The 20,678-nt window shown below is 38.9% G+C and overlaps 1 pseudogene; it reads left to right on the top strand.

Annotated features, from left to right (window-relative positions):
* Positions 1–20,198: 20,198 nt before the first annotated feature.
* Positions 20,199–20,423, top strand: LOC112633423 (annotated as a pseudogene).
* Positions 20,424–20,678: the final 255 nt, after the last annotated feature.

A 20,678-nucleotide genomic window follows, 5' to 3' on the forward strand; every position in this document is an offset into this window, starting at 1 on the left:
CAACTGAGCATGCAACTTTGGGAGGGACGCACATGGAACGGTGAGGGAGGAAGGGGACACCCATCTAGCCAGTCAGGTCAGCCGAATCAACCTTGGTGATCAATGGGGTGAAAGATGGCCACAGCCAGATTGCCCTCACATCGGATAGACAGATGACTGATAGAGAGACAGAGAGAGAGAGAGAGAGAGAGAGAGGTAATGATGTAAAATGTAACCACTAAGAAAAACTGAATGAAGCCTACATGGGACCTCTCTGTGCCATCTTTGCAACCTCTTGGGAGGCTATAATTATTTCAAAATAAAAGGCTTGAAAAAATACTAAGGATCTTCAGCCAGTTCACACAGTCAAATCTAAAAGTGAACAGCGTTGCTTGGACACGATTGTAAATTTTCTACTCTTGTTATTGAATAGAAAGAAAGTTTCCCAGAGGGCACATTAAGAGGGTAGAGCCTGCTGGATCTTCAGAAAGTGTCCCCTCGTAAGCAGCACCTGGATCAAGAAACACACCCTTATCTTTTTCTGCCATTGTCCCCCATCCCTATAAGGGTCACCACTGTCCTTACTTCAAACCACATAGGTACATTTTGCTTATCTGTGTGTCTTATATAGATGAACCAATATACTTTTTAATGAGAATTCTAGTTCTTTTCAATGTACCTATTACATTTTTGCATAAAACAGTGAATTGTCCTCCTCAGCTTAAACCCATAACTTAAAAAAAGGAACCGAGTCACCTACTCCAGGATTAGGTATTGATGCATTTACACTCAGTGATGTAAAAGTCATTTGCATCATCAACTTCTACCTAAGTATACTTCCCTAGGGATGAGGGAAGGAGGAAAAGGATCAGGCCAATGTGGGATGGACGAGGGGGAAATTCTGTAAAGCTTGATTCCAGAAATGACTCTCAAATCAGTGAAATTCTGCTTTTTGACATAATTATGTATGAAGTACGGTTATTTGTACCTTCACTTTTTCAGTTCAGCGATGGGAAGTGAATCGCTGAAGATGTTTTGATTGTCTAAACAAGATCCAATTTCAAGCTAATCTGGGTAATGTGTGTATTCTACATGCAGACATAATTTGTTTTTGAGAAATGACTACTAAAGGAAGTTCCTCAAATTGACAGAAAAAAATGTTCAGTGTATCTCTCAAAGGGAAATGGAGGCTAATATTGTGGTCCCTTGTCTGACTCAGTGACCTGGAGTTGTAAATGCCCTTCATTAGGCCTCGTTAGCTTTCACTGGGGCTGAACGTAATTCATTGAGATGAAAGATCTCAAAAGATCCTTATTTTTCTGAAGGCTTTTGCCATCTGGCAGAAAAGATTCCTTCCTTTGGAACAAATTTGTTTTACAGGAATAAAGAATAACAGGAAGTGTACTCAAGATATACACCCATATGTGATAGCCTGTACATCAGGCAGATAAGCTTCTAGTTGAATGTTAACCATGAAATCAAAACATCTTGATAAGTCACTTCCTCTCCCTGTCCCCACAGCACTCACGCTATAAATAAACACATTTGTATATAACTGTTGAAAAAAGAACCCCAATGTCAACTCTACATTTTGATTTTAATTTTAAGATTATCAATTTGGTGTGATATATAAAATAATTAGTACTTACCTTTTGTTACTTTCAGCTTCTTTAAAAATCTGTAGTGCCTTAATAAATTTCATCTATTGTCCAGAATATAATTTTGAATACTCCCTTCCCCACCATATTGAAAAATCAATGTTTTAAATCTACCTTTGAATGACATATTCTATGCAGTTGACAAGCCTAGCTTCCTGTCTTTGCATTTTCCTTTTCTTTTTCCCTTTGGTACTTTAGGGTAAGTTGAATGCCAGAAAGCAAAAGAAAATATCATAGCAATGGATTAATTAATACTAAACTTTCCTCATGATCAAGTAGATGGCCAGGAGTACATTAGGAACAATCTTGTACAACACAAAGGAAAACAGTCATGTAGAATACATTTTTTTTCCTCATTGCCTATCAGGGGAAAAATCTATTTCCAAAAAAGAGAAAGGAAAATCAATGTCAGTTCTGCTTTTTACTGCTGTACTTTAATTGGACCAGTGGTAAAAATGAGTTGACCTTTTAGGACCATTGATTTCATTTGGATGTATTTGTTGCACATAATATTAGCTACCTCCTAAATTTCAATAAAAACAATAGTCAATAAGATGGATCTGTGTGATTCAAAATATTTTCCAATTAAGAAAACATGGCAGTAGTTGTTATTATTGTTACTGTTGTGACTATTGTATATTTAATTATTACTTTGTGAGAAAAAAATAAATAAATCCAGCACCTTCTCCAAGTTCAACACCTGCTTCTCTCTAATGGAGCTCTAAGGAAAATTGAGACTCTCTATAAGAATGAAGCAACCTGGGAAAATAGTCACATAAAACCCAAGATGCTTTCAGGACACATGTTTGATTAAATGCAGAAATAAACATTCCAAGTTAATTATTGGTTTGGATTGAAAAAGATGTCAATTGTTCAGTTTTGTTTCTGTCCAGTAGATTTGGAGAATATATACTTTGTTCCTCTATTTTCAGTCCAGTTAAAAATATTTGAGACCAGGCATGGTGGCTCAGGCTTGTAATCCCAGCACTTTGGGAGGCCACGGTGGGAGCATCATTTGAGCTCAGGAGTTTGAAAGCAGCCTGGGCAACCTAGCAAGACCCTGACTCTACAAAAAATATGTGAAAAATTTAGCTGGGTGTTTTTTGCCACCTGCTAGTAGTCTCAGCTATCTGGGAGGCTGAGCTGGGAGGATCGCCTGAGCTTAGGATTTCAAGGCTGCATTGAGCAATGATTGTGTCACTGCACTCCAGCCTGGGCAACAAGAGAAACCTTGTCTCTTAAAAAAAAAAAAAACAGAAAACAAAAAACTAAAAAAACTGTATATATCTACATACATACATACACACACACACACACACGTAAGTTTCATCGTGCACTTTGTGATTCATTTGACTGATATTCTAGTTTTTATTAAGTTCAAACAACCTTTCCAAAGGGGTTTGCGTTTTTATAAGCAACTGAAGACTGAAGAAAAGTTTTATGTTAACGTAGCTACCACTGAAAAGTGTGTGTGTGTGTGTGTGTGTGTATGTGTGTGTGTGAAACAGGGGGATTTATGTGTAGGAAATTTTTAATAAGGGAAAACTAGTGTATTTTTAGAGAATGTCAGAGTTAGGCCTCAGGGCTCTGTCTCAAAGTACAGTTTCAAAAGCTTTATCTTAATCCTTTAGATCTTACAGCTTATTTACACTACTTGAGAACATTTTTCTTTCCTTATGCAGAGCTATGGGAACAAAAGAACCACCACCACAATAAAAATAGCTGAATTCAGAGATGCCTTTCCTTGTGTTCAAAGAAGAAAGCTGTAACCTGTCCACATGGCCTGAAAGTCTATGAGCTTTACACAAAACTGCTGCATTTTGAGGTTTCTTGAAAGAGTTATTAATGTTTTGATAACTTTTTAACTTTCCTTTCCCGTTTTCCTGCACTGCACCCTTTATTATTGGACTATGCTATTTAGTGACATGAAAGGAAATCGAAGTCTTGAGCTTCATGACACACAGCTTGGTTTAAAATAGCTCTTCTACTTTTAAACTGTATATACAGGTTTATCTTATTTTTGACAAGGTTTTGCAAACATTCTTGATCCTATCTGACTTTGTGACATTGGATTTGAAGTCCTTCTTCTGGAGGTTATGTTAGGACAGTACACGATATGTGAAACTGAGCTTAAGATTTTATGCCCCAGCCTTTTATTACACTGTAAGTGTTCTTAGCATTTAAACACATTTCATAATCTAAATCTAAGCTTTTTTTGAGTAAGCATGATATTTCTTTACTAAGTTTATCACCAAACCATATGTCAAAAAAATTCTTTTAATTTTTTCCTCTAGAATTACAATGTTCCAACTCAAGGAGAATGCTGCTTTTTGATGAAGGAAATTGGAAATAGAATATTGACCATGACTCATTTTATGGGGATAGTTCATTAACTGCTTAATAGTGCCAACAATTCTTTGTGCATAAGGACCTCTTTTTAAAGAAAAATCAATTAAGTGTCTTGTAGATGATAATGTTATACCTTATTATTTATTGATTAATAAGCTGAAGGATGACAAAAAGATATTATTCAATATAGTCAACAAAACGATTTGTGTTTTATTGATCACAAAAGTATATTTTGGAAACCTAACATACAAGCATTATATTTATTCATTTCACAAATAATGTGGTATTCAAGTACTTGCAATTCTTAGTAATGATTTTTTAGTCCCCTGAAGACCCACAGCATCATCTCCACAATTTCACAAAGTCGGATTTCTTTAATATATGTATATATGCACATACATATTTAAAGGATATACTCACAAATATAGAGAGATAGATGAAGGCAGATTTAATGCTCCCCTCAGCTTGACTAAACTTTAGACAGGTTTCTTTCTGACCATAGATCCCTGACTTCCCTTTTCTTAGAGCACTCACTTTAGAAAACTTGTAAGTGCAAATTGTTTCTTTCTCCCTTTGAAATGGATATAAATCTTTTTTAAAGCCTCTTGGCAGCATGAAGACCCAGGGAATGTCTTCTTCCTCAAGGACCTGGGAGCTATTCTTCAGAAATAGAAGCAGCAAGAAAGATCATGCCCTTATTTCCCAGTCTCTGTGCAAGGATAGGAGCCCAAATTCAGCCTTGTTCCAACCTGTAAAACTATCTACTGTCATGAAGATACAAGAAAATTTACTTTTCATTTGGAAAACACTTAGCAAACACAGGTAGCCTACAACCCCTCATCCCAACTCTTAAAAACTCTCAACCCTTTTCTCAGCTGAATTGGGTGCTGGCCTCTCTCCTCTATTGCAATAGGCTTAAATAAAATCTTTCGTTCTTGTTTAACTTAATCTGGTGTAACTTTTTTGACAAAATATGCCACAAGAGAAATAGCTGAATCAGTGACAATTTCTTCTTGTCAATAAGTAAGAAAGCTGTAACTCTCTCACACAGACCTCAAAGACTATTGGGCTTTATATAAAATTGCTGCAAATTTGAAGTTTCTCAAAAGAGTTATTAATGTTTCAGTAACTTTTCAACTTTTCTTTTCCTTTTCCCCCTTTATTATATGTATATATACAGTACGTCATATATAAAATATAATACTTGTTATATAATATATAATATTTATATAATAGTACACATTATTAAATTATATAGCATAATATGTTACACTATAATATAATATGTAATATATTATTATATTATACATTAATAACAATATATAATTTGTTATTTAACCTACTGTATGATGTATATGCTATATTATGAAAGGTGAAAGGGGAAAGAAAAGTTGAAATTTCACTCTTTATTATATAACATATACAATACATACAACTGATTCTCATTATTCACAGTAGTTATGTTCTATAAAGTCACTGCAAAGACTGAATCAGCAAATAGTGAACCATTGCTCCTAGGGAAAATACACGATTAGGTTTCTGAGAGTTTCTGGTCACAACATTTTCACCAACCCACAAACACATAACTTTGCTGTATGTGTTTTCTGTTGAAAGACACCTTATTTAACATATATTGCTGCTTCATTAACATTGAACTCACAGTCTACAGCACTATAACTGAGGCCTAAGCGAAGCTTATCTAACACACGTATGTTCTCCATAAGGCACATCACAGTTTTCTTGCACTTAGAAACACTTCAGCAGTATGCTTTGGATCCATTTTAAACAGCAAAAGTACCAACAAAAAAAAGGACAAAAATGTGAAAAACATAGTAATAAATACACCAGAAAAAAGGCCCTTGTTTATAGTATGAAAGCTGAAAGAAGTCAGAGTAGTGCTTTGTTCAACCTCCACTGGAAATGTATACATGGAGCTATGCTAATTTTTTTTTTTTTTTTTTTTTTTTTTTTTTTTTTTTTTACAGAGTCTTGCTCTGTCTCCCAGGCTGGAGTTCAGTAGTGCGATCTCAGCTCACTGCAAGCTCCGCCTCCCGGGTGCACGCCATTCTCCTGCCTCAGGCTCCCAACTAGCTGGGACTACAGGTACCCACCACCACGCCCAGCTGATTTTTCTGTATTTTTAGTAGAGACGGGGTTTCACCATGTTAGCCAGGATGGTCTTGATCTCTTGACCTCGTGATCCGCCCGCCTTGGCCTCCCAAAGTGCTGGGATTACAGGCGTGAGCCACCGTGCTCAGGCGAGCTATGCTAATTGTTTGCCTCTCTGCGCATGTTCACAAAAAAGTAAAAAAAAATTCTATAAGTACTGATCTGGGATTACAAATACACATTACCAGGCAAATTAAAAAATGTGGACTCTGTAAATAATGATGATCAACTGTGTATATGCACTTGAAGCACATATATGTGTACATATATACATCTGTTATATATTATTTTATGTTAAAAAGATATATATCCACACATATATTTGTTATATATTTATATGTTATATATAATTAGTTTTTTATGTGTGTGTGTATGTGTGTATGTGTGTGTGTATATATATATATATATATAGAGAGAGAGAGAGAGAGAGAAAGGAGAGAGAGAGCCAGATTGCCTCATGAGTCTGCTTCTCTGATTAATCGAAATCCTAACTGAACCAGGGTTCCGGTGTGTATTTAAAAACATCATTTTGAGAAGGGCTTCTAGGCTTCACCAGACCACCAGTGGGGACCATGTCTCCAACAATCCCCTGCTCTAAGGCATATGGTCAACTTCTCCAAATATGCCCAAACTTTTCTTATCTTGTCTAGAATCCATCCCAGTGTACAACATGTTATGTCTGCTATGTTACTATAGACATAGACATATTCAAAATAGGGTGAGCCACTTAGTTAAGAAGAAACAAATGGCTTCCCAACACTCTCAGTCGGAAAGAAAACAGCCAGGGGCCTTGAAGAGTCAGCTGGTTGGTGAGAGAATGAGGATCTACTATGTATTCCTTTCAAACCAGTCAGAACCCCAAGCCAATTACACTACCCTCTTCAAAGCCCTGTAACACAAATGTTTTCGATTTCCAGGCACAGTAATAATAATTAATTACTTATTCATAAGAAATGCAAATCTTCTGATTCCTTCTTTAAATACGTTAAATGTCAAGTAGCAGGTGGTTTTCAATTCAGTAAACAAACTGCATTTGCTTGGATAGATGCGAACAGTGCCACAGTTACACTTACATCTCTCCTGGCTGAGTGAATGCTTCTATATCTTCTGATTTTGTTAAGTCAGATATAGACAGTTTTGAAAAGCAGGTTCCAAAGTTATCTTACAAAGGCACCAGAAGGCCACATCAGCTTCTATGTATCTTTGATAGTAATGACAAACACAGTGATGGACTTTTCTAGAAAGCCAAACAAAAGAGTAACTTTTTTAGACAAAATGGGACGTGAAAATAAGGCAATGTGTGAACCAGGATTGGATCCTGGAACAAGAAAAAAAAAGCTGGTGTACAGGGCATTTTTATAAAAATGAACAAAATCATGTCCTTCGCAGCAACTTGGATGCAGCTGGAGGTCATTATCCTAAGCGAATTAACACAGAAATGGAAAAACCCAACACCACATGTCCTCATTTATAATGGGAGCTAAACATTGGGTACACAGGGACACAAAGATGGGAACAATAAACACTGGGGACTCCAAAAGCAGGGAGGGAGGGAGAGAGGGAGGAAAAGGCTGAAAAAACGGTATTATGCTCACTACCTGGGTGATGGGATGAATTCTACCCCAAACCTCAGTGTCACACAGTATACCTATGTGACACACCTGCACTCCTGAATCTAAACTAAAAGTTGAAACTAAAAAGGGTGTGATTGATTGGAGTAATTTAAATAATATCTGTTGATAGAATATTAGTATTATATCAATATTAAACCTCTTGAATTTGATAATGTACCGTAGTTATGGAAATGAAGACCCTTGATCCTAGGAAACATACACTGAAGAATTACAGGTAAATGGGCATAATTTCTGCAACGTGTTTGCAGTGGTTGGGAAAAAATGTGTCTCTGTGTATGTGTATGTGTGTGTGTGTGTTTGTGTGTGTGTGTAAAGGGAGTGAGAGTAATAAAACAAACGTGGCGAAGTGTTAACAATGGGTGAGTCTGGATGAATGGTATGTGAAATGTCTTCTCATTAGTCTTGCAAGTTTCCTGTAAGTTGGTAATTATATAAAAATTGCAAAGTAAAAAACCAGTACCTCTACTTTATAAAAATGTAGGCATAACTCAAAATGCCTTCACTATTACATGCTCATTTACTACTTAGTTCCAATAGTAAAGAGCAGCCATTATTATCTCCAATCTCTTAAAAAAAAAAAAAAAGAAAAAGAAAAAATGCTTATAGTAATTACCTGCCTCCCATCTGCCCTTTATTCTCACAATAACAGGTAAGATTGACTGTCTACCAGCATGAAGAAAGCTACATAAATTAAGCAACTCTTCTGTTCTAGTTATTATTGTTCATAACAAATCACTCAAAATGTAGTGTCTTAAAACAACAATTAATTTCTTACCTCTCACAGTGTCCATGGACAGGAATTCAAGAGGGACTTGCTTGGATATTTCTGGTTTGGAGTCTCTGGAACAGCCAGGAGCTGAGGCAGCTGGGTGCTGGATTGGGTCTCTCTCTCTCTCTCACTCTCTCTCTCTCTCGCTCACTCTTTCTGTCTCTTTCTCTCTCTCTCTCTCTCCCTCTCTAAGTAGTTTCAGGACCTTTCCATGTTCCCTTTCCACGTGGACTAGATTGGGTTTCCTCACAACATGGTGGCCTCAAGGCAGCTGAATTGTTCAAATGGTGGCTTAGGAATCTCAGAAGCTGTCCTGAGAATCAGGTCTATGTGGTCTTTTATAAAACAGCTTCAGAAATCCATAGAGTTTCTTCTAACACAGTCAGAAGCCTGCCCAGATTAAGGGGACAAAACATAGACGCCACTTGCCATGGGCCATGGTCAGAATGTTTGTGTCCCTTCCAAATTCATAGGTTGAAACCTAATTACCAATGTGATGGTGTTACGAAGTGGAGCTTTGTGGGGATGATTAGATTGTGAGGGCTTGGGAACAGTGCCCTTACAAAAGAGGTCCCAGAGAGCTGCCTTGCCCCTTCCACCATGTGAGAAGACAGAGAGAAGCCACCGTCTAGGAATTAGGAAATAGAATCTCACCAGGCATTGAATTTGTTGGTGCCTTGATCTTGGACTTCTCAGCCTTCAGAACTGTGAAAAGTAAATTTCTGTTGTTTATAAGCTACCCAGTTTATGACATTTTGTTATAGAAGTCCAAATGAGCTAGGACCACCACTTTTTGATGGCAGGATAGTCAAACTCACATTGTAAGAAGAACATGTGAGATGAGAGACCTTCTTATAGTCAGTTTGAAACTACAATCTGTCACATCTTTCTAATATACATTTGTGAAATCAGATCATCATGAATGACCTCAAGTGAAATCTATTCCTAGATTATTTGTAGTCTCAGGGCCTGTGGAGAGACAGACTTTTCTCAATAACAGAGAGCGCCCAAATCAATGCTTTTGGTCTGTTTCATTTCTACAGTTTCTAAATGTCTTGTCTATATATCATAATGTTTCTGAGTAAAAAATCACACATGCATGCTCCAAATTACTGCAGGTATCCTTGGATCACATAAGACTTCTAGGATAGTGGTGCGAGACCAGATGGAGTCAGTGTCTTAATAGTGAGTGCTCTTGAAAGCAGAGCCTGTGGCAAGCCTTCGGTGCAAGTAGTTTATCGGGAAGTTCTCTCAAAGATCAGGAGTGAGGACAACAGAGAATGTAACAGGGATAGGAGGAAATTCAATCCAACAATCCATTATGGAGTTGTAAATGAAGCTTGTTGTAAATGAAGATCGGGGAGAGAAATAATGATCCATCACCTTCTTTCCCAATTAGGTAAGGGTTGCCCCCGTGGGTGTAGACAACCCACACGCTTCCATGTTAGGTCCAAACAGGCCTGGGCATACATCGAAAGATGAAAATAAGTGGCATGAGCTTGATGCAAATGGCTGTATCATAGGTGAGTCTGAAAGAATGGGAAGTAGGGCTCAGAGACATCCAGAGCACTCATAATTGCTAAATGACGCATTTCACATCCTGAGCAAGAAAAGCCTATTTTCCTTTGTGTCAAAAAATAGGCACAAAATATTAACAATCGTATTTAATATATTAACAATTTTGAGGTGCTGAGAGCCTATTATGAAATTTTCAAACGTTTTCTGAGCCAAACAAAACTATTATTAAAAATTAAATTACATAAACTTGCCATTAAATAGATTATACTAAAACAAAGTTAAACATAATTTATCACTTTGTAATTATTTCACTACATTAATTATTCTGTATGGTCTTGCTATTAGTTATGTCTTTTGGATCCGTATGGTGAAAATACTACATAACGTGCCCTCCCACCTATCTTTTCTCAACTCTGTGTTGTCACATCGGTGATGTCACATAGGTAATTGAAACCAGCCATGGTGGGAGTGTTTATACCACAGAAATCAGTAAACACTACAAATCAAGGCTTTTATCTTTTCTGTTTGTTTGTTTGAGAGCAGGTCATTAAACATTTCCCAACACAGCAACAATCATTTTCACTTCTGTCCTTTTCATTCCTTCTACTTCCTGTTGATTCCTGTCTTCTCCTCTCACCCCCATTCTGGTAATGTCATGTTTATGTTCATTGCCTCAAAAAATGGAAGATATACTAAAAGGAGAGGAATAACAACTGTTTTCCAGGCTTTTGAGTTGTAAAAGGTTAGGCCCTCTGGGAAGAAAGCAAGCTCATATACACAGATAATAAAATAGATTTTTGAGAAGGTAAGATTCGGAAAAGCAAAGTTTACTGGCTTACTCACCCCTCAAACAAAATAAGGGACTTGGGGAGAAGAATGGGCATGGGGGTGGCTCCCTAAGAAAGGAAAACCATAAGACCTTAGGCACACCTCCTTGGGACAAGATTGATTGAAAACCAGGTTAGCTTTGGAAGAATGAAGTAAGGATTAAGCCTCCTTTGGTGAAATTCCAAGTAGTCAGGAAGACTATGGGTTAGAAATAGAAGCAGATTGCATCTAGCCAGTTGGTCTTCATCAACTTGACCAAGTCTCTGCTTTCCACCCCACATGGCGTAGGTCTCCTGCAGACCAGAATGGCATGACAATGCGAGAAAGACCCTCATCTGGGATCTTGCAACAGAACTTTAGGATTATGCACCAGTAGTCTGTAGGACCAAAGACTGACAGCCATGTGAAGGATGGCTCACAAAGATCAATGTGACAGAGGAATCCATACCCCTGATCCCATGCTATGCAAACCATGACACAGTGAATACCTCAGAGCTAAACATCCAGCCCTGGGCAAACATGTGGAGACCCTGAATTAACTGAAATTAAATTATACTTTATTGTGGCATAGGGTCTTATAATAGAAATTAACTAGAGTTGCAGAAAATCAAGACAACTGAATTCTTACGCATTCGAGTTTGTGAGCTTGGATTGGTACCAACTAACCTTGACTGGATGGGAAACCAAGTTTTGAAAAATTACCTATTTTAAGTGTTCTTTTTGAATTCATTTTACCATTTGCCATATGAGGAACAGGTATATGCCTGTTGCTTCCAAGGGCCAGGTGGATAATAGGTTGTATTAATTGAACTAGTGGTTATGCCAGTGAGGGGTGCCTATATGCTAAAGGGATTTCAAGGGACAAAATTTTGGAAAAATGAAAGTGTGTTATCAACTTTCTCATGTCTTGTCTAACATCCAGGAATCATCCTCATGCCAGGACAATGTCTATCCCAGACATCAACATACTAAAAGAAACCTACATGTTCCCCTCTTTCTTTAACTTTTGTGAAAGATTGTACTATTTTTACAAATATTCACTGCCCATCTGTGAGAGAGGATTCTATTTGCCTACTCGGTTGGCACCTGGCTTGGCCACATGACTTGCTCTAACAAAGAAATGTGAGAGAAGTGATATGCTTACTTTTCCTTTGCCATAATGACCAGCAATGTTCCAGGTTTTAGAATATTGATTGCAAAAATGATTCACTTCTCACTTCTCCCTTTGTAATATGATTTTATAACAACCCCCACAAAATATGGAGATCCCTGTCCCTAGAAGCTGGGCTAGCCTGAGACATGATTTGGTCAATAGAATGTGGTAGAAGTAGTAATGTGCCTTTTTGTTAACTAATTTGCAGGAGGGTTTACACTTTTCCATTTGCTGTTTTGGAATCCTGACACGATCATGTAATTCAGCATGGGTTAGCTGAAAGAGGAGAGACCAGTGGACCAGGGATTCATTGTCTTAGCTGAGGTCATCCTAGACCAGCCTATGCCAGTCCATCCCCAAATAGGTGAGTGAGCCAAGTTGAGCTCAGCCGAGCCAGGCCCAGATCAGCAGAACTGTACAGCTGGCATATAGACTCATGAGGAAAAAATTAGTGTTTATTGCTGAGTGCTGCTGAAGTTTTGTGGTGGTTTGGAATTATAGGATTAATGTGGCAAGAAATAACTAATAGACAGATTGAAGCTGGTCTGTCAGTCTGCAACCGGAGTACAGAAGATGTAGGACAGAGCTACAGCAAGCAGGCACAAGGCACAAAGCATTAACAAGAAAGAAACATTCATGTAAGCCACTGAGATATGGAGTCCATTTGTTACCCAGAGTAGCCTAGCCCATAGTGATTGATATACCAATCGACATGCCTAACTGTGTTTGGTTCCTCAACTTCTCATTTCTTTTATTCTTGCTGGTTGATTTCTTTTCTATGTTTTCTATTTCATAGAAACTGGGGTTGCACGGATCTCCTATGACATGGACATAGAGCCACTTCTTTCTTGGTTATTCATCCTGAATTTTCCCTGACTTTGGTCCTATTTTTTTTAACTTTTAAAAATGTTATTTTTTTTAGGTCTTTTTTTTTTTTTTTTTTTTTTTTTTTGGAGATGGAGTCTCGCTCTGCCACCCAGGCTGGGGTGCAGTGGCCAGATCTCAGCTCACTGCAAGCTCCACCTCCCGGGTTTACGCCATTCTCCTGCCTCAGCCTCCCCAGTAGCTGGGACTACAGGCTCCCGCCACTTCGCCCGGCTAGTTTTTTGTATTTTTTAATAGAGATGGGGTTTCACCAGATTAGCCAGGATGGTCTCGATCTCCTGACCTTGTGATCCACCCGTCTCAGCCTCCCAAAGTGCTGGGATTACAGGCTTGAGCCACCGCGCCTGGCCTAAAAAAAATGTTATTTTTTTTAAGAGATGAAGTCTCACTATGTTGCATAGAATGGAGAGCAGTGGTGCAATGGTGCAATCATAGCTCACTGCAGATTCGAACACCTGGGTTCAAGTGATCCTCCCATCTCAGTCTCCCAAAGTGCTGGGATTACAGGAATGAGCCACCACATCTGGCCCCAGGCCTTAGTGTTAAGATTCATTTCTTTCCCTTATATTTGAGGATCCTGGGACCAAAAGATTGGGTTTTGTTGAATGAGACATTTTTTCACTTTGCTTAGTGATGAGAGTCTGCAAGACAAAGCCTAAGGTTATATTTTTGGGGGTCATTTGCAGATTACTTTTAGAATTTACTTACTTTTATGTTTATTCACAAGGTCATTTAAGGTATAGTGCCAAGCAACCAACAAAGCGTGACTTATTTTTCAAGTTGCTGGAAAATTGCTGAACTCTCCCACAGTATTTTAAATAACAACTGAACAACTTTCAAAACAGCCCATCCATCTTCTCTATTAGAAATACAGGTGCTACCAGAGAGCACTGTAGAAGATGCTTTATTTCTGTCATTCAAAACATGGTTAGACATTCCAATGGTAAAGAGTAATAGAAACAGAAAATTGTAAAATAAATTGTCACCTCACTATATGTGTTAATGTGAAATGTTATTATTGCTTTGGAAAGTCTGCTTTGACCATAACACTTTTCTCACTCTGCCTTTAAATTCCAAGTAATTCTAGTTGGAGGAAATACTGTCATCTTCTGAGTTCTCCTATCAAAACTCTTCATGCCCAGTAAGATCAAATGCAAGGTTATCCTAGCTACAACTAGGAGGTTAACTCCTAGTGCTGAGAAGGCCATGGATGAACATGGAAATGCCTCTGGTTAGGAACCATTGTTGACTGAAACTTCCACACACTAATGGTGGGTGTGGACATTGGTACAACCACTTTGGAAAGCTAGCACTAACCATGACAGTTCAACATTTGTAACCCACCATGACTCAGCGCTCTTATTCCTAGGTACATATTTAATAGAAATGTATATATTTCTTTACCAAAGGTATATAACATACTTTTTTTAGAATCTTACTGCGCCACACAGGCTGGAGTGCAGTGGCACAATCATGGCTCACTGCAGCCTAGAATCCCCGGGCTTAAGAGATTTTCTCTCCTCCACTTTTCAAGTAGCTAGAATACAGACATCCTCCATCATGCCTGGCTAATTTTTAATTTTTTTTTGCAAAGATGGGGCCTCACTTTATTGGCCAGGCTTCTTTTGAACTCCTGGCCTCAAGCAGTCCTTTCATCTCAGCCCCCAAAAGCACTGGGGTTATAGGCATGAGCCACCACATCCCATCCTATAATAGAGTATTTATAGCAGCATTATTCATAATAGCCCTAAATTGGAAACTACTCAAATTTCCAAAAGAAGTAGAATGGAAAAAATAAATTGTGGTATATTCATACAACAGGATGCTCCCCAGCAATGAGCATGAATAACCTACAGCTACAGCAAAACATCATGAATCAATCCCACAAATATAACATTGAGGTGGAAAAACAGATGCAAGAGTTTAGACTGCGTGAGTCCATTTTTATGAAGTTTGAAAATAAGCAAAACTAGTCTGTGGTGTTAGAAATCAGGATGTTTGCTACTTTTAGAGGGTGGTGACTTGGAGGGGGCTATGAGGAGGGCCTCTGGGAGGATAATAATGTTCTGTTGGCTGATCTGAGTGTTGGTAACATGGGTATGTTTCCTTGTGAAAATTCTTTGAATTGCACTTTTATTTTTTGTATATTCCTCTGTATGTGTGTTATTGTTTACTAGAGAGTTAAGGGGAAAACAAGACAAGAAATAAAACAAACAACTATTCCAAACTGTTCTTTTGATTATAACCCTATTATAAAGTCTCCTAATATCACTGATCTCTTTTTGTTGTATATATTCCATTCAAAATTTTATATTCATTTGTGTGTCAGTCTTATATATGCCAAAACAGTGCCTGGAATATATAGACATTCAATAAGTAGTTTTGAAGGGAATGAAAGGATGGATGGATGGATGGATGGATGGATGGATGGATGGATGGATGAAGGTCTAAGTTCCCAACTATTCAGTGAGCAACATAAGGTCAGAAATTGTTTCTTGTCTTGCTCACCAATGAACCACCTATCTGGCACAATGCCTGATACATGGTAGGCCCTTTATATATATTCTTATTTTAAAAGACAAGAAGAAAAGAAAGGAGGAAGGACGGGGGGAGGGAGGAAAGTAGGGAAGAAGGAAGGAAGGAAGGGAAGGGTAGGGAAGGGAAGGGAAGGGAAGGGAAGGGAAGGGAAGGGGAGGGGAGGGGAGGGAAGGGAAGGGAAGGGAAGGGAAGGGAAGGGAAGGGAAGGGAAAGGAAAAAGCAGGAAGGAGACAGAAAGGGGGTGGTGAGAGGGGGAGTTGCAGGGTCATGGTATGTCATTTCTACCATCCTGTCTGTAGACATTTAATGCAGAATTGTGCTTTTCTCATAGTAACTTTTTTGCTGATATTTTGCATTCACTGAGCAAAAGCTCAAGTGGGGAACAACAGACAGACCAGGTAATTCTCAGGTTTCTGAGTGAGGGGGCTCAAACCAAATGACTTGGATACTCCCCTAGTACCTTGTTGCCTCTCCCCCTAAGAGATACACCAGCCTTTGGGCCTGCCTAAAGCTCCATTACACAGGCTGTATTTAGCAATCATAACTTTATATCATTACTGTGTAGACCAGAATATGCCACTTTGGCATAAGGATTATTTTGAGCCAAAGGCAATTAAGAAAAAGAAGATACAAGGAAATCTGTCTTCACTCCCCTTATCTGCTTAAAAGCAAGACATGAATTTACAAAAGTGTGCTTCCTCCCCTTTCTACCAGGAAAGACAAAGTTTGATCCCCAAAGACAACTATAGATGCTTACCAGCCTGGAGGTGGCACCAGAGGAGTCTACAGAACAAACTTTACTAGTTGGTCTTTACCTACCACTCGTTTCCCATATATTTGCCTTCCCACAATCTGCCACTGTTAGAGACTCAAGGTCCTTTTCTTTTGTCTTGTCACTTCTTTAAAAATGTATTATTCTTCGTTGAAGATGTCATATAGACTGAGGTTCTAAGCCATCTCATGAGAGTTACTCAATACCTGGGTATGTTCCGTGTATATATGAAATAAACGTTCAAAACCTGTTTTGCTGTTGTTGTTAATTCGTCTTTTGTTTTAGAGGCCCACAGCTAAGAACTCAGAAGGGTAGAGGGAAAATTATTTTTCCTCCACTACAAATGTAATGGCTAATAGTACTGGTCATTACATTTTTTCTTGTGTCCCAGGCACCTTGACATTCTTACAAGAGCTCCAGAAGATAGTTGCTAGTATCAGTCCATTTTAGAGATGCAGAGACTGAACACTTAGATATTTTGCCTCAGGCCTTACAGACTGCATTTCAACTGAAGCTCTTAACATCCTGTATTTTTTCCCCCATTGTTTGTTTTTATTTATTTATTTTATTGTGCTTTATGTTCTAGGGTACATGTGCACAACGTGCAGGTTTGTTACATATGTATATATGTGCCATGTTGGTGTGCTGCACCCATTAACTCGTCATTTACACTAGGTATATCTCCTAACGTCCTGTGTTAATCAACACCATCCACCCAAAAATTGCCAATTTTTACCAAGGTAAGCACTTTAACCATGATGACAGGTAAAGTTTCTTGAGCATGATACCAAAGGTACAAGGCACCAAACTCTGTTCTAAATGCTCACATACCTCCTGTGTTACTATATGTCATACAACAGATGAGAAAACAGAGACACTGAGATTCAGGGAAGGTCCCAAGGTTATATAGAACTTGCCCATGAGGGAAGTTGCCTGGCTCCGGTGCCTATGTTCCCAATCATTACACTATGCTGCATCTTAAATGCTATTTCATTTAATTTGCTGCTTTTAAGACTTGAACCATCATCAGAATCACCAGGGAGGCTTATTAAACATATTCCAGGACCCCATCCTTATGGGTGTTGATTCAGCAGGTCTGGGATGAAGCTGGGAATCTGCATTTCTACAAGTGCCCAGATTTTGCAGAAGCTGCTGGTCCAGTGACCACACTTGGAGGAGCAGTCATTTCATCTTCACAGGACTCCTGCACGGAAGATGCTATTACTTCCTCATTTTAAAGGGGGACTTAAAGATCACATTATCTGCACAATGCTTGGCACATGGTAGGTGGAAATCAGTGCAGTTTGCATAAAGCAAGGAAATGATTTGCCCAAGATCTCGTAGCTTAATGACACTGTGAATATTTAAATATCTACTTTTATTTCAGACAGAAAAACTTTTAAGAACAGTCCACGGAGTCAAGGCTTTCAAATTCTCCACTTCCCACAAGGTCTAGAATAGCTTCCTGACTACAATGAGCAAACAGGAATTGTGTTAAGTTAAAGTGAAATTAGAACATCGCCCAAGAGTTAAGATTCAGGTAGTTATATTAGATTAGAAAATACTTGTTGTTTTCTTCAGGTGCCTGTTTTTCCTTCATCTATCAAAATTTAGTTTGTCACTACAGATTGCCTTTACATATATTTTAACAGACAGAAGTAATATTTTTCATTTAGACTAACCCTGGAGGCCAGATAAAATGTATAACAGTTTCTTGTTCATTCTTGTTTAACTTGAACAATATACTAATGTGATCAATATCTAGTTCCACTTTCCTCGTTAGTAACAATAAAATATTGCCATCCAGTTATGGTTCCTCAGAGTAACTAAAAGCATTTAAAAAAATGTTTCACTTTGATCACCCTCATGTGTAAAAATTAGGTAGACATTTCTGGAAAATGAAAAGAAATTAATGCACCAAGATGGGAAATGGAACCCCACCATTACAGGGGCTCTGAGTTCATACAACTTACAAAGTTTTAGGGCCTTTGCATCCCTCGGAAGTTGAGCTAAGCTCTGATGTTCTCAATAATGGATTCACGGAAAATACAGTTTTGTACATTTTCTATCCAAATCTGACTCCAACACCTTCCTTATCTTTCTTTGCTTGACCATTCCCCCAAGACCAAGGGCACAGGGATTGGTGCTGCCCTCACTTCCTTTCCATCACCCTCATCTTCACACCCCACAAGCTGCCCTGCACTCAAGCTGCACCACCTCAGAAGCGGATGCTGTTGGTGAGCTCCCAGGTCCTGAGGCTCTTTACTGGTTGTCTGTGCCCATCTCTTTGATTCTGCCTGCTATGCTTCCATAGTTTCAACCTGAGAGCTGCCTCTGAGACTCAGCATTCTTTCCTCCCAATGCTTGGAAATACGTATCACCCTGGGTTGCCTATAGTCAATGACTGACTGGTACCAAAGGATAAAAGCCCAGTTGACTCGACTTCAAACAAAATCAAAGAAAGCTTATGTCCAGCCTCTGTCATCATCACATTCATTCCACCCACTGCCCCCTCACTCCTAGTAGAAACAAAGTCTTCAGGCCAGGCAAGGTGGCTCATGCCTGTAATCCCAACACTGTGGGAGAGATCCCCATCCGAGGTGGGTGGATCATTTGAGGTCAGGAGTTGGAGACCAGCCTGGCCAACATGGTGGAAACCCCATCTCTACTAAAAAATACAAAAATTAGCCGGGCATGGTGGTGCGTGCCTGTAGTCCCAACTACTTGGGAGGCTGAGGCAGGAGAATTGCTTGAACCCAGAAGGCAGAGGTCGCAGTGAGCCGAGATTGTGCCACTGCCCTCCAGTTTATCTCCCTTCAAGTACTTATATGTGTCCTGTGACACAAATGATTGAAGGTATGAGATGGAAAGGCAAAAAAAAAAAAAAAAAAAAAGAGGAAGTCAGGGCTGGGCATGGTGGCTCATGCCTGTAATCCCAGCACTTTGGGAGGCCAAGAAGGGTGGATCACCTGAGGTCAGGAGTTCGAGACCAGCCTGGCCAATATGGCGAAACCTCCCAAGTAGCTGGGACTACAGGCACCCACCACCACGCCTGACTAATTCTTTGTATTTTTAGTAGAGACAGAGTTTCACTGTGTTAGCCAGGATGATCTGGATCTCCTGACCTCGTGATCTGCCTGCCTCGGCCTCCCTAAGTGCTGGGATTGCAGGCGTGAGCCACTGCACCCAGTGGGCACAGTGCTTTTAAGCATATGGTTGATCAATATAGTGGCAGTGTTGTTACTTACTTTTTTTAATAGTTGAATAATATTCCATTTGTGTGGCTATATCACACTGAAAAAGTCAATTTATAAATTGGTGGACATTTGGGTTGTTTCCGCTTTTGGTGGTGCAATAAACATTTATGTACACATTTTCATGTGGACATATGTTTTCAATTCACTTGGATTTATACCTAGGAGTGGAATTGTTATGTCATATAAAAACTGTATGTTTGAGTTTTGAGGAACTGTCAAACTGTGTTTCTCAACCTGGATAATCCCAATTGGCCAATTTTCATGTTCACTGATTCTTCTGCCAGGTCAAATTTGCTGTTGAGCCTCTCCAGTCAATATTTCATTTCAATTATTGAACTTCCCAACTCAAGAATTTTTTGAATTCTTTCTATAATCCTATCTCTATTTAATGAAACATGGCATGAACCCGGATGGCGGAGGTTGCAGTGAGCTGAGATCGTACCACTGCATACCAGCCTGGGTGACAGACTGAGACTCTGTTTAAAATAAATAAATAAATAAACAAAAGAAAGAAGAAAAGAAACGAGGTCTTCTCCAGACTTTCCCTCCATGTGAGCAAATGAGTTCACCTACATGCAGGGATCTGGGAGAAGAGTGTGTGAGTCATGTGATGCTGAGGGTATGGTCCAGAGGAAGCTGGCACAGCGGTGCAGCAGGTGCAGATCTGACAAGGTTAAAGCTCCAGGAAAATGAACAGTGAGGTACAAAGAGATGGAAGAATCTTGGATTTGATTGACAATGCTTGGTGAGAAGACAGACTGCCATAGGAGGACGTTGCAGTTCCACTGAATGAGTTTTCCTAAACCTGAACAAGACAATGTTGGCACCCAGAATCTTCCAAAGAGCAAGAAATGAAGTGGACAGACTTAACCTTACAACACCTCCATGAGAACGTTCCCCTCATTGAAAACTGACACTTGGCTCCTTTCTCATGCATGGATTTTTAAAAAAATACATAGATACAAACGTTTTATTTCAATCTCCTAATTCAAATCTTTGAGTAATAAATCAACACTAAAATATGTATACTTATTTAGTTAGTGGCAGCTATGTGCAGCATGAAAATATTTACAGAATGAAAAGCTGAGATTTCTCAGGAGTGCGGAATATTTGGCTCTATAAATCTAAAACTCTTCATTGAGTAGCTTGTAATTGGATATGATTGGTTA

The sequence above is a fragment of the Theropithecus gelada genome, chromosome 10, assembly GCF_003255815.1.
Source record: "Theropithecus gelada isolate Dixy chromosome 10, Tgel_1.0, whole genome shotgun sequence".
NCBI classification, from domain to species: Eukaryota; Metazoa; Chordata; class Mammalia; order Primates; family Cercopithecidae; genus Theropithecus; species Theropithecus gelada.